At 44.1% G+C, this 14,535-nt stretch overlaps 1 long non-coding RNA gene across 1 annotated transcript; it reads left to right on the top strand.

Moving 5' to 3' along the window:
• Nucleotides 1–9,538: 9,538 nt before the first annotated feature.
• On the top strand, nucleotides 9,539–11,399 carry LOC134935143 (uncharacterized). The gene is made up of 2 exons (XR_010179933.1): nucleotides 9,539–9,743; nucleotides 10,634–11,399. It is a non-coding gene; the product is annotated as an uncharacterized LOC134935143 (long non-coding RNA).
• The last annotated feature ends 3,136 nt before the right edge of the window (nucleotides 11,400–14,535 follow it).

The raw sequence follows: 14,535 nt of genomic DNA, 5'->3' as shown, positions 1-14,535 counted from the left end.
TCTTACTGTGGAGCATAACTATGACATATTGCGTAATGGGCATTGCGGTGTGTGTCATAATGTGTAATGGGCATCATGGTGTGTGAAACAATATGTAATGGGCATTACGGTGTGTGGCATAATGTGTAATGGGCATCATGGTGTGTGAAACAATTTGCAATGGGCATCATGGTGTGTGAAACAATGTGTAAGGGGCATTGTGATGTGTGTCATATTGTGTAATGGACATTATGGTGTGTGGCATATTGTGTAATGGACCGTATGGTGTATGGCATAATGTGTAATGGGCATTACAGTGTGTGGCATAATGCGTAATGGGCATATTGTTGTGTGGCATAATGTGTAATGGGCATTATGGTGTGTGGTATATTGCACAATGGGCATTCTGGTGTGTGGCATAACATGTAATGGGCATTATGGTGTGTGGCATAATGTGTAATGGGCATTGTGGTGTGTGGCATATTGTGTAAGGGACATTACTATAAGGAGAAAAAATTACAAATAATGTAAGGGGCATGAATCAGGATTTTTTTTTTTGCCTGTTGTGGGCAATGTCTGGGCATGCAAGTTGCAAAACTGGAGAATAAGGTAGTATTTTCCTGCAAGGCCCTGTCCCTTACAGTGAGGCACACTCCCATTTTTGGGGCACACAAATTCTTTATTCTTGCAAATAATTCCAAAGAAGCCAGTTAGTGGGGCCAGATCTGAAGCTAGATTTCAACATAGTGATTTATTCTCACAAATTATAAAAATTTGTGTCAGCTTCCAGAATGTAAACTTTTGGGCAACCACTAAAATACAATGGCCCTCATTCCGAGTTGATCGCTAGCTGCCATTGTTCGCTGCATAGCGATCATCTAAAAAAATGGCTAAACTGCGCATGCGTATGCACCGCAATGCGCACGCGCGGCGTACGGGTACAAAGAGCATCGTGGTTTTGCACAGGTTCTAGTGACGCTTTCAGTGGCACTGGCGGTCACAAGGAGATTGACTGGAAGTGGGAGTTTCTGGGTGGCAACTGACCGTTTTCTGGGAGTGTTTGGGAAAACGTAGGCGTGGCCGGGCATTTGCTGGGCGGGTATCTGATGTCATTACCATGACATTCGTCGCAGCAATCATCACACAGAATAAGTAACTACGGGGCTGGTCTTGTTTTGCACAAAATGTGTTTGCAGCCGCTCTGCTGCACAGGCATTTGCACTCCTGCAAAGCAAAAATATACTCCCCAGTGGGCGGCGACTAAGCATTTGCACGGCTGGTAAAAACAGCTAGCGAGCAATCAATTCGGAATGAGGGCCAATGTACAAAGTTAAAATTTGGTACACAAGTCACTACATTATAATAGACAAAAATAGTCTATGTGGCGGAATGATTCAAGCATCTTTGTTTTTGTCAATGCTAAAGTGGACCACCCTATCGGTCCTGCTACTGCTGTTTCATGCACTAGAATGCCTATTGCGGAAGCCATGGACAAACATAGTCAGGTATCTTCTTCTGTAATCTGACATGATAATATGACTTTCTAACTCTGGGTCTAGAAGAGGTCTCAAAATATAAAACAGGCAAATCAGTGCAGAAAAAAAACACTAAGACTGAAGAATAAGGTGAGTGTTGAGAAACTTTACAAATCCCTGAGGAGAGTCTCTAAAGGTGTATACGAGTGCTATGAGTGAGTCTGACATTTCTAACACTGTGCTTGTAGAGAAGCTTCCTTCCACCATTCCTGCACCCTCTGCAAATGTGGGGATGAGCATAACAAGCATACATGGTGACATGGAAATTAAGGATGCTACTGTGAAAGTGCAACAGGGTGTGGGGGATATTTGTGTTTTTTACACTTATGAGGATTTTGATGATGATATTTTATGTGTAAGTCGGTCACCAGTGGCAACAGTTCTTGCCCATGATAAAAAGGCCTTGATTATAAGACCAAAAAAGCTGCTTGTTGTGTGTAGAATTATTTTTGGCAAAAGCCTGACAATAATTATCAAGCCATCTGTACTGTTTTTGAAATGAAAGTAAGTAGAGGTAGGGACGTTGATCAACTAGGAACCTCCTTCCTGTTATGTCATTTGCAGCAACTTCATGCATGTTATTTATCAAAATATAAAAAAAATCCTGTAAAATAATAACAAGCAGTCCAGTATCATCTACCAGCAGTTTGAAACAGCACATACAATCTCTATGCCAACATCACTAATGTTTGGAAGTAGTTCTTCCAAAAAACTGCTTTGTGGGGCCCAAACAATCCAAGTACTTAAGATACAAAAGTGGCAGTCCTTGATGATGAAGTGCTTGGTTTGTTAAACTTTGGGCTGTAGTTTTGGGAGGGCATTGGTGGTGACCTTTTTTACATAGATAAATATTTTTATTAGTTAGTGCACTCATACATTACTGAATTGCTAAACATTTTTAGACATAAATAACTGCTATGTGTTTGTGCTGCTGCTCTGTTAATTAGTTTAACCAGCCAGCCGTTGGCCAATATTGGAGAACAATATTGTGATCTTTGAGGTGGTCAAAACTGATTGGAAATGAGTGGATACTAATATTATTGAGGATAATAATAATGTAGAAACAAATACAGGCACCAAATTCTATGATTTAAGCTGTTTGTAGCAATAAAAATAAAAAGTCTAGATCTAAAACCAAAACACATGTGGGGTATCATTGTAAGCCTAAAACACGTCTGCGCACATCTCTAGCACTTTACCTCTTTCCAAGCTTTCAGAAATCTCCCTCTTAATCTTAAAAACATTTGTCTGGTCTAGCATCTCCGCTTTTTTTTATGTATGCATTAACAAGCCTTTTTATTTCAAATTAAATGGATTTTCCACCTACTGTATCTGATATACAGTAAGCACAGCCTATCTCGTTTTTAACTGTGATGAATTGTAAAAGATTTGAAGGGGAGCGATGACTGCATTAGATTACATCAGTGGTTTCCAACCTTAATTGGGGTGTGAGCTACTTGAGAAAAATGAAACCTCTGAAAGAGCTACTAAAAATGTTTAAAAATAAAAACCAAATGTTGCTGCCTCTTGCTTGCTTGGGAAGGTAATCCCTATATGCGGTTCCTGCATTCCCACCAATGCTGTGAAAGTGGGTGTGGCCTTGCAACTATATATTAGTTACATGTAATGACCCCAGCAGTGCCAGATACACGTAATGACCTCAGCAGTGCCAGATACACGTAATGACCCCAGCAGTGCCAGAAACACGTAATGCCACCAGCAGTGTCAGATATACTTTCCCCCAGTAGTGCCAGATATAATGCCCCCAGCAATGCCAGATATAATGCCCCCAGGAGTGCCAGATGTAATTCCCCCAACAGTGCGAGATGAATTCACCCCAGCAGTGCCAGATGTAATGCCCCCCCAGCAATGCCATATGTAATGTACTCCAGCAGTGCCAGATGTAATGCCCCCCAGCAGTGCCCGATGTCATGCCCCAGCAGTACCAGATATAATTTTCCACAGTAGAGCCAGATATAATGTCCCCAGCAATGCCAGATATAATGCCCCCAGAAGTGCCAGATGTAATTCCCCCCAGCAGTGCCAGATGTAATGCCCCCCAGCAGTGCCAGATGTAATGCCCCCAGCAGTGCCAGATATAATTTCCCCAGTAGTGCCAGATATAATGTCCCCAGCAATGCCAGATATAATGCCCCCAGGAGTGCCAGATGTAATTCCCCCAACAGTGCGAGATGAATTCACCCCAGCAGTACCAGATATAATGCCCCCCCAGCAATGCCATATGTAATGTACTCCAGCAGTGCCAGATGTAATGCCCCCCAGCAGTGCCCGATGTCATGCCCCAGCAGTACCAGATATAATTTTCCACAGTAGAGCCAGATATAATGTCCCCAGCAATGCCAGATATAATGCCCCCAGAAGTGCCAGATGTAATTCCCCCCAGCAGTGCCAGATGTAATGCCCCCCAGCAGTGCCGGATGTCATGCTCAAGCTGTGCCAGATGTCATGCCCCCCAGCAGTGCCAGATGTAATGCCCCCAGCAGTGCCAGATATAATTTCCCCAGTAGTGCCAGATATAATGTCCCCAGCAATGCCAGATATAATGCCCCCAGAAGTGCCAGGTGAATTCACCCCAACAATACCAAATGTAAGGCCCCCAAGAGTGCCAGATGTAATGTCCTCCAGCAGTGCCAGATGTGATGCCCCCCAGCAGTGCCAGATGTAATGTCCTCCAGCAGTGCCAGATATAATGCCCCCCAGCAATGCCATATGTAATGTCCTCCAGCAGTGCCAGATGTAATGCCCCCCAGCAGTGCCCGATGTCATGCCCCAGCAGTGCCAGATATAATTTTCCACAGTAGTCCCAGATATAATGTCCCCAGCAATGCCAGATGTAATGCCCCCCAGCAGTGCCAGATGTAATGCCCCCCAGCAGTGCCGGATGTCATGCCCAAGCTGTGCCAGATATAATGCCCCCAGCAGTGCCAGATGTAATGCCCCCAGCAGTGCCAGATATAATTTCCCAGTAGTGCCAGATATAATGTCCCCAGCAATGCCAGATATAATGCCCCAGAAGTGCCAGGTGAATTCACCCCAGCAATACCAAATGTAATGCCCCCATGAGTGCCAGATGTAATGTCCTCCAGCAGTGCCAGATGTAATGTCCTCCAGCAGTGCCAGATGTTATGTCCTCCAGCAGTGCCATATGTAATGCCCCCCAGCAATGCCAGATATAATGCCCCCCAACAGTGCCAGATTTAATGCCCCCCCCAGCAGTGCCAGATGTCATGCCCCAGCAGTGCCAGATTTAATGCCCCCCAGCATTGCCAGATATAATGCCAGATATAATGTCCCCAGCAATTCCAGATATAATGCCCCCAGAAGTGCCAGATGAATTCACCCCAGCAGTACCAAATGTAATGCCCCCAAGAGTGCCAGATATAATGCCCCAGCAGTGCCAGATGTAATGCCACCAGCAGTGCCAGATGTCATGCCCCCCAGCAGTGCCAGATGTCATGCCCCCCAGCAGTGCCAGATATAATGCCCCCCAACAGTGCCAGATGTCATGCCCCCCAGCAGTGCCAGATATAATGCCCCCAGCAGTGTCAGATGTAATGCCCCCCAGAAGGGCCAGTTGTAATGCCCCCCAGCAGTGCCAGATGTAGTGCCCCCCAGCAGTGCCAGATGAATGCCCCCCAGGAGTGCCAGATGTAATGCCCCCACCAGTGCCAGATATAATGTTCTCCAGCAGTGCCAGATGTAATGCCCCCCAGCAGTGCCAGATATAATGCCCCTGGCAGTACCAGATGTAATGCCCCAGACAGTGCTCACCCTTGCTGGCTTCTTCTGCTGCCACTGCTGCCACCGCCGCTGCTCCTGTCTGAAGGGAGGGGAGGAGAGTGCAGAATGCGCCTCTCCTGCCCCTCACTGAAAGTCCTGGGGAGGCACCGCGGTGACACTCTCTTAGCAGCCATTTGATATGAGGTTCTGGCTCGTTAGCCAATCAAAGTTCGCGGTCCGGCAGGAAGTCAGGAGCCGCTGCTGCCAGTCTGCGAGCTCTGATTGGCTAACGGACAAATCCAGACAGTGACTACCCAAGCCCGTGCGCTCTGGAGCTATCAAAAATACTATGGAGAGCTACCGGTAGCTCGCGAGCGACGGGTTGGCGGTCACTGGATTACATAATCTATTTAGTTATTAGCAGCACACAACCAATCAGGTTCCTCCGTCTATGGCACAGAGTGACTTCTTTTTCATTTCACAGCCAATCCCAATAAAAAATATATGATTAACATTAACATCAAGGGCGGGATGTACTAAGGATATGCGGTACATCCCACCACATATTGCATTGATTTAATAATTACTAACATATGCGATTAGTATCACAAAGGACAGTTCTCCCGATAAGAGCTGTCCTTTGTGATCAGTACCAGTCTGTGGACTTCCTTGATTATGGCCTGGCAGTCGGTCTGTGCATGTGCAGAGCAACACAGCTGCCGCCGGGGCTGATGGGAGGGATCCAAGTGGATCCCTCTCAGGGGGAATGTGGAAGGAAGCAGATAGGCTTCTATAGGGTAACGCCAGCTACTCTACGACTGAAGCTCGGGATGTGGGGCTTAGTGCATATGGAAATGCAGTAAAAACCATAAAAACAGGGTTTTTACAACATTTTCCGTATAGTACATCCTGCCCAAAGTAATGTTCCACTTGTTTATTCAGTCAATGAGAAAATGTCAAAAATTAAATGTAACAAATTTTTGCCCTCATGTAATGGGAACTGTTGGAATGTGTGAAACCATTAATACTGTGGCATTAACACTTGCAATATACAGTACATGGGACCTAGGGGGTAATTCAGAGTTGATTGCAGCAGTAAATTTGTTAGCAGTTGGGCAAAACCATGGCCCTCATTCCGAGTTGATCGCTAGCTGCCGTTGTTCACTGCGTAGCGATCAGTTAAAAAAATGGCAAATCTGCGCATGCCAGGGACGTGCGGTGAGCTAAATGGCTCAGGAGGCACTAGCTAGCATCAGAGCCAGATTTACACACAATATTTGAGCCAAATGGTACATCTAGGCATTATACACAGGTGCAGTAGTATAAACTGGAAATTTTGTGAGTTTTGATCAGAGATGGGCGGAAAAGATAAACAGCCCATAGACTTTTTAATGCAGAGTTTTGGCTATAAAAATTATTAGAATAGTGCAAAGAAAATATTTCAAACAAATTATTTCTAGTTTTCATATACTTTATACAGTAAAAACTCTGGCACAAACGTTAGTATGACAGGAAAGGCTCTGCCTCACCTGCCTCACCCCACCGCACGTCACTGGCGCATGCGTATGCACTGCATACGCATGCGCTGTGTATGGGTACAACGAGCATCGTGGTTTTGCACAGGTTCTAGAGACGCTTTCAGTCGCACTGGCAGACGCAAGGAGATTGACAGGAAGTGGGAGTTTCTGGGTGTCAAATGACCGTTTTCTGGGAGTGTTTGGAAAAACGCAGGCGTGGCCGGGTGTTTGCTGGGCGGGTATCTGACGTCATTACCGTGTCACTTGTCGCAGCAGTCATCGCACAGAATAAGTAACTACAGGGCTGGTCTTGTTTTGCACAAAATGTGTTTGCAGGCGCACTGCTGCACTGGCGTTCGCACTCCTACTGTGCTAAAATACACTCCCCCGTGGGCGGCGACTATGCGTTTGCACGGCTGCTAAAAGTAGCTAGCGAGTGATCAACTCGGAATGAGGGCCCATGTGCACTGCAGGTGAGGCAGATATAACATTTGCAGAGACAGTTAGATTTGGGTGGGTTATTTTATTTCTGTGCAGGGTAAATACTGGCTGCTTCATTTTTACACTGCAATTTAGATTTCAGTTTGAATACACCCCACCCAAATTTAACTCTCTCTGCACATGTTATATCTGCCTCTCCTACACTGCACATGGTTTTGCCCAACTGCTAACAAATTTGCTGCTGCAATCAACTCTGAATTAGGGGGCTGCTAATTCAGTAAGGATCGTAAAAAGTACAAATTAGCAAAAACTGCGACCAATCACAAAATTGCAAAAGCATGCCCAGGCGGAAAATCTGCTACACTAATTTAATGTTACAAAAAAAAGGTGAACTTGTCAAGTTTGCAAATTTTGCGATGAGATTTAAAATTCCGCATTTTTTGCGGAAAAACTTACACTTAGTCGCATTTTTTGCATAAAGGTTTCTGATGTCACAATTTAACATCAGCCGCACATAACATTCAGCCAATGATGCCTACTGACAGGATGTGTCGAACAACAAGACGAGCTACTTACACTGGTGAATCCACAAATGCAGGCGGAAAAAGGAAAAAAAAAATATTATTTTTTTATGTTGAAAGTTTACATACATGCATGACATATTAATGTTTCTTTGTTATTATTAACATTCCTTATGTTATTGTTTAATGTGAAAATATTTATTTAAAAAAAGGTGGTGCATAATTAAAATGTCCACAAAATCACAATTATTGTGGTGATGTTATTGAACATATGTTTCTTTGTCAGGAAAAAAAACACCTTACACATGTACAGTATATTGGTATGATTTTTGAAGATAATAATTGTTTGTTGCTTTAAATCATAAAAAAACTCAGCTTTTAAACAAAAAGCCATTAACCAAACAAACAAATAAAAATAAAACGTGCTTGTAAATGTTATTGTACATGTTTGTAGGAAAACAAGTGTGTTCCTGACAAACCTGCATTGTTATTAACTTAAAGAATTATTAGGTTACTACTAACATATATTTTAGAGTAATACATGTGTTAAATAGTTTAAAACTCCCTTACATGTTGATGAGTTTCAATGCAGCTGAATAAACTGAATTGTGGTCAGCAGTGTGAGGTGTATCAGCTGGGTGTAATGAAGTAATGATTGCAGTATACATCCAACATTCTACAACTGAGGTCAACTTGTGCAGATTTTAAGCTAGACCTGTAGTCACTCAGAAACTGCACACCATAAATGTGCGATAAGTTGCAAAAAATGCGTATGCCTCGCCTATCTAAAATCTGCATACGCCCACAACACGCCCCTGCTCGTAGTTTTTGCGAGTCCAGACCTTTAGTACGCTCCCTACATGCCTTGTTTTCGTAGTGCATATGCAGTTTTTGCTACGTCTCAGAAATTGTATTTTTTGTCTCAGATTTTGTATTTTTTGTCTCAGATTTTACGTATTTTTGCAATTTTTGCCGTTTTGCGTTCCTTGTTGAATTAGCCCCATGGCCCCTAATACAGACCTGATCACGGTAGCAAAATGTTTCTCTAATGGGCAAAACCATGTGCACTTCAGGTGGTGCAGATGTGCAGAGACAGTTAGCTTTGGGTGGATTATACTGTTTCTGTGCAGGGAAAATACTGGCTGCTGTATTTTTACAGTGCAATTTAGATTTCAGTTTGAACACATCCCACCCAAATATAACCCTTTCTGCACATGTTACATCTGCTCCCCCCCCCCCTGCAGTGCACTTGGTTTTGACCATTAGAGAAAAATTTTGCTGCTGCGATCAGGTCTGAATTAGGCCCTTGTTTCAAGATGTAGTATTTTCCCACTTACTTTTCTACTGAACTAACCTGGACTGAATTAATTGATGTTTTTCAAGACTTTTACATCAATGACCTCAGTTAATTTATTTATAATTAAAATGGATGTAAAACCCTTATTTTACTGTATATCAGCTAATTAACTGCTAACAGTTCAAGTCAATCCAAAGTAAATGGTACATGCTGGACAAATGTGCAAGTGATAAAATACGTAATGTTGGAATATCCGCATATATTGAGAGCTTTTACTTTTAGTTAAACCTTTTTATTGTCACATAACAGCATACTTGCCTACCTGACCCGCTCCATGAGGGAGAAAATGCTCTTTTCCTGGACTCTCCTGGTAATGTATGATTGCCATCACCTGTGCTGAGCTAGGTAATTGATAAGAAAGGTGTTTCACCACAGGTGATGGCAATCATACATTACCAGGAAAGTCCAGGAACAGAGCATTTTCTCCCTCATGGAGAGGGTCAGGTAGGCAAGTATGCATAACAGCCGCAACATTGAAAGTACTACCCAATCATTAAACAAAATCTGGTGCATCCTCTGAAGGGAGGGGTCCTGTACAGTGTCTGAAGTCACAGTCCTCGAGTAAGAAAGAACCAGCTCCTGTTTCCAAGTGCTCTAGAGCACCGGCTCTATTTTGCTGGAGGTTTCGTCTGAATCACAACCGCTGCACAGGGTAAGTAGAGTAAATGGGTGAAGGTGTGTAGAGTGCCCCCCCACCCCCACCCCCTCACACCCATTATAGATACGCCATTTGGAGCAATATAATATTACAAAGAGGACCTCATGTAGAATTGGGCACACGCACATCTTATTTGCCTAATGCAAATGAACAGCATAAAAGCATAAGTCTCTATGTAGTACCATACATTACATGACAGGGCTCTCTGGGACCTGTAGTTTGTCTTCCTTCAGTGCATGCATTGGAAGTAGTATGCAGGGCCATGCATGTCTTAAGATCTGTTCATCTCTGCACACTGTATAAGATGCGCTTTGACGTAATTCACGTCTGAATTTTTTTTTATTTAAATTTTGTTTTAGTCTACACCCTGCCCTGATTGCATTCAGTCCAATCATTTCCGAATACATGATTTGTCCCACCAGCTGGTGCAAGTACACTTTAAATGTGTGAAAGCAAAATAAAAGGTTATCCCTCCTGGAGAAATAACCAGACTGACAGCATGCAGATCTACAATGACACACGCGTGCCACCCCAGTGACTGCTACAATACGCTCTGAGTTATGTTTCTGCAACCAGTCCACCTGCTCTCAGACCACTTTCATTTGCGGTAACCTCCTGTATCTGGGAACTTTCCATTGCTTACAAAAGACAGTCCTGATCCTACACACAATAAAGGACGCAATGTTTATTTAAAGTGAACAGCTTTTAGTTTAATGTTTATCAAAGCTCCACTTTATTCTGTTATTAACATATCTGTGGTACATGCAAAAGACAACAAGCTTGAGTACATTCTCTTTCCATTTCATGTGTTGTAAATGGTACCATTGTGTATGAATCCTTCTTTCCTACCTTTTCTAAACATTTACATACAACTTCTATTACAGTATATCTCAAAGAGTCTTGGAGGTCTAATTAATCTTGGTTAAAAGATGGCTTCCCCATCTCCCCGTGGTATTGGAGTGACACTAAGCCAAGCAGCTCAGTAAATATTGCATCCAGGGAGCTGGTTTCCAAGAAAATAATGGGTTCATTATTTCCTATGGAAAATGAAAGCCTTCACCAACAGTGACTGTGCTTGCAACACACACATCTGCCAACAAATACCTGGCATCGGGTAAAACACATTCTGGGATCCTGTATACAGAAAATACAAGCTTGTCATGTCCAGAACCAAGAAACAAAGAAAAGATGCTATAGTGCCATCTTGTCTACAGGAGGAATGGTGTGGTCTCTTCCCCCACAGCAGATACTGTGCATGTCTTCTGTCGAGTCCTGTTGCTGTGCATATAATACAAGGGGCAGGGACAGCTTATAACACAAAGCCACAGACTGAACATGATGGTATTTAGAATTCTGTATTTTATGTACATAAACATAAGCTATGAATGTAAATATGTACTGTGTCCAGGGGCTGGTAAGAAATATGAATACTCCTGATAAGAACATAAGAACTTTGATAAGCAAGAGAGAAGATGAAAATGGACCATTAGTCATAAACTAAGTACAACTGGTATAATTTGTCTCATTAAATTTACTTAGTTACCTCATTTATCTTTTTTAAGATGCTTCCAAAAGGCCAGACAATATAAAAAATCTAAGATGTACAGATTTAAAAAAATGAATAAAACCTACAGTAACAATGTAAAATAATGTAGTTTGCTCTTCTTTAGCCATGTCTCAGAACTGTCATGTGAATAACCGGGTTGGGTATGCTTGACCGGCGGCCGGGATCCTAGTGGTCAGCATACTGAAGCCGGGCTGCCGGCCACTGGGATGCCAGCAGGAGGGCGAGCACGATGAAGCCGCTTGCAAGCTCGGTAGCTCGTTGCTCTCACCACAGGATATATTCCCACTCTATGGGTGGACACCCAAGAGTGGCAGTAGCCCCCTGCCTCCTGCTGGCATTCTGGCGGCCGGGATCCCAGCGCCGGTATACTGACCACCGGGTTCCCGTCCGCCGGGATCATAACTACATCCCGAATAACCATGTTCACTCAACGGAATGGAAGTAATGTGTCTCAGGGCTGCAATCAGAAATTGTGGGGCTCGGGATTGTCAAACTAGGCAGGACCCCTCACCCCCTTTCCCCTGTGTTACATTTGAGCACCATCACCTTTGCAGCCTCCAATGGTACTTCTAACTTTAGTGTACTGTGGGAGACATTGGGCTGCAGATGCTTCCTGGTTCCCTCCTATTGGGCTGTATTGCACATGTAGATGGCTGCAGGGGGAGGGAGGGCAGGATCAGCACGGGCTTATCCATGTGGCCATTGTGATATGGGGGCTGGGCCCTAGGGCAGACAGGTAGGTGGGCATGACACAGGTAGACAGGAAGGTGGATGTGATACAGATAGCCATGTGGATGTGATGCAGAAAGACTAGTAGGTGGATGTCACTTAGGCAGACAGGTAGGTGGATGTGACACAGGCAGACCTGTAGGTGGATGTGTCAACGGCAGACAGGTAGGTGGATGTGATGCAGGAAGAAGACTTGTATGTGGGAGTGACACAGACATACAGGTGGGTGGATGTGTCACAGGCAGACAGGTAGGTGGATGTGGCACAGGCAGACAGATAGGTGGATGTAAAGCATGCAGACAGGTAGGTGGATGTGATAAAGGGCAGGAAAGTGGATATGATGTTGGCAGGTGGATGTAACGCAGGCAGACAGGTGGATGTGATGCAGGCAGACAGGCAGGTGGATGTAACACAGACAGGTAGGTGGATGTAAAGCAGGTAGTGAAGTAGGTGGATGTGACACAGATAGACAGACAGGTAGGTAGATGTAATGCAGGCAGATAGGAGGATGTGACAAAGGAAGACTGAGAGGTAGGTGGATGTAACGCAGGCAGACAGGTAGGTGGATTGCGACAAAGGCAGACAGGTATGTGGAAATGACAGTGAGGTAGGTGGATGTGACACAGGAAAAAGACTGGTAGGTGGATGTGACACAAGTAACTAGTTTACATATTATTATTACTCTCTACTTACTGCCACACTGATCCTTCCCCCCATATTACATGAAAGCCCCTTCACATTTGCAGCCTCCAGCAGTTCTGCACTATGGGAGATGCCAGCCAGCAGCGTCTTCCTGTTCTCATCCTATGGGGCCAGGCTGCAGCACTACCCATGTAGATGATACGATGGGGAAGGAGGTATAGATCAGGCAAGTGCTGATCTGTGTGGCCACTGTGATAGGGTAGCGGGCATACACTCCATGCACCCGCCAGCAGACCAGTCACCAGCATGACCTTTCCTTGTGTTCTGTCTCCTGATTGTAGTGAGTGGAGTTCCAAAGCAGTGTGAGACGTCAGGGATTTACTCAACACCTCGGCAGCCCAGTCAAAACCTGGGTCCCCCTATCTGTCCAGGACCAGGACTGTAGTACCGGCAGTCTCCCTGATGGCAGGCCTGTTGAGTCCTGAAATGTCATGTTTTTATCACGTGGCAGAAACATAACTGAATGCAACATAGCTAATGCTATGCAGACACACAATTAATTCAGTTTTCAAATCACAAAATTAGTTTTGGGTAGTCCAAAACCTTATTACTGGACAGTTCCATTGTAATACCAATAACATTTGCTGCAAAGAAGTAAAATCAGACAGGTACATCAGATATTCCAGTACGTTCAAATAATTAAATAAAAAGCTCCTTATTTTGTGTTTTAAAATGCCATTTTCCAATGCCATTGTGTTTCACTGTGTGTAGCTTGTTGGTGCCATCTGCTGTAATGGGTAAAAAGGGGATGCTGTCTGCTGTAATGTGTAAAAAGGGGTACTGTTTACCGTAATGTGTAAAAAAGGGGACGCTGTCTGCCGTAATGTATAAAAAGGGGGACTGTCTGCGTAATGTGTATTAAAGGGGACTGTCGTAATGTGTAAAAAGGGGAAGCTGTCTGCCGTAATATGTAAAAGGTCGACTATGTCTGCCGTAATGTGTAAAAGGTGGACTCTGTCTGCTGTAATGTGTAAAAGGTGGACTCTGTCTGCCGTAATGTGTAAAAGGTGGACTCTGTCTGCTGTAATGTGTAAAAGGTGGACTCTGTCTGCCGTAATGTGTAAAAGGTGGACTCTGTCTGCCGTAATGTGTAAAAAGGTGGACTCTGTCTGCTGTAATGTGTAAAAGGTGGACTCTGTCTGCCGTAATGTGTAAAAGGTGGACTCTGTCTGCTGTAATGTGTAAAAAGGGGATTCTGTCTGCTGTAATGTGTAAAAGGTGGACTCTGTCTGCCGTAATGTGTAAAAAGGTGGACTCTGTCTGCTGTAATGTGTAAAAGGTGGACTCTGTCTGCCGTAATGTGTAAAAGGTGGACTCTGTCTGCTGTAATGTGTAAAAAGGGGATTCTGTCTGCAGCAATGTGTAAAAAAGGGACGCCGTCTGCCGTAATGTGTAAAAAGGGGGATTGTCTGCCATAATGTGTAAAAAAAGGGACTCTGTCTGCCGTAATGTGTAAAAAGATGAAGCTGTCTGCTATAATGTGTAAAAGGTGGACTCTGCCTTAATGTGTAAAAAGGAGATGCTGTCTGCTGTAATGTATAAAAGGGGCTCTACCTGGTGTAGTGGCGCTACTGTGTGGCGTAATTTGAATAATGGAGACTACTGTGCACCGTAATATGAATTGGTATTATTTTGTGGCCACACCCCTTCCCCATGAAGCCACACCCCTATTTTACATAAGGGGGTTGGTGCCAATGCCGTTTCTTGCACACAGCGCTAAAATGTCTAGTTACGGCACTGATGAGTCACATTACTTGGTAAATTGCTCAGCTCTGTAAAAACTGGACT

The sequence above is a fragment of the Pseudophryne corroboree genome, chromosome 6 (genome assembly GCF_028390025.1).
Source record: "Pseudophryne corroboree isolate aPseCor3 chromosome 6, aPseCor3.hap2, whole genome shotgun sequence".
In the NCBI taxonomy this organism is placed as follows: domain Eukaryota; kingdom Metazoa; phylum Chordata; class Amphibia; order Anura; family Myobatrachidae; genus Pseudophryne; species Pseudophryne corroboree.
This window is presented reverse-complemented; position numbering and strand designations above follow the sequence as displayed.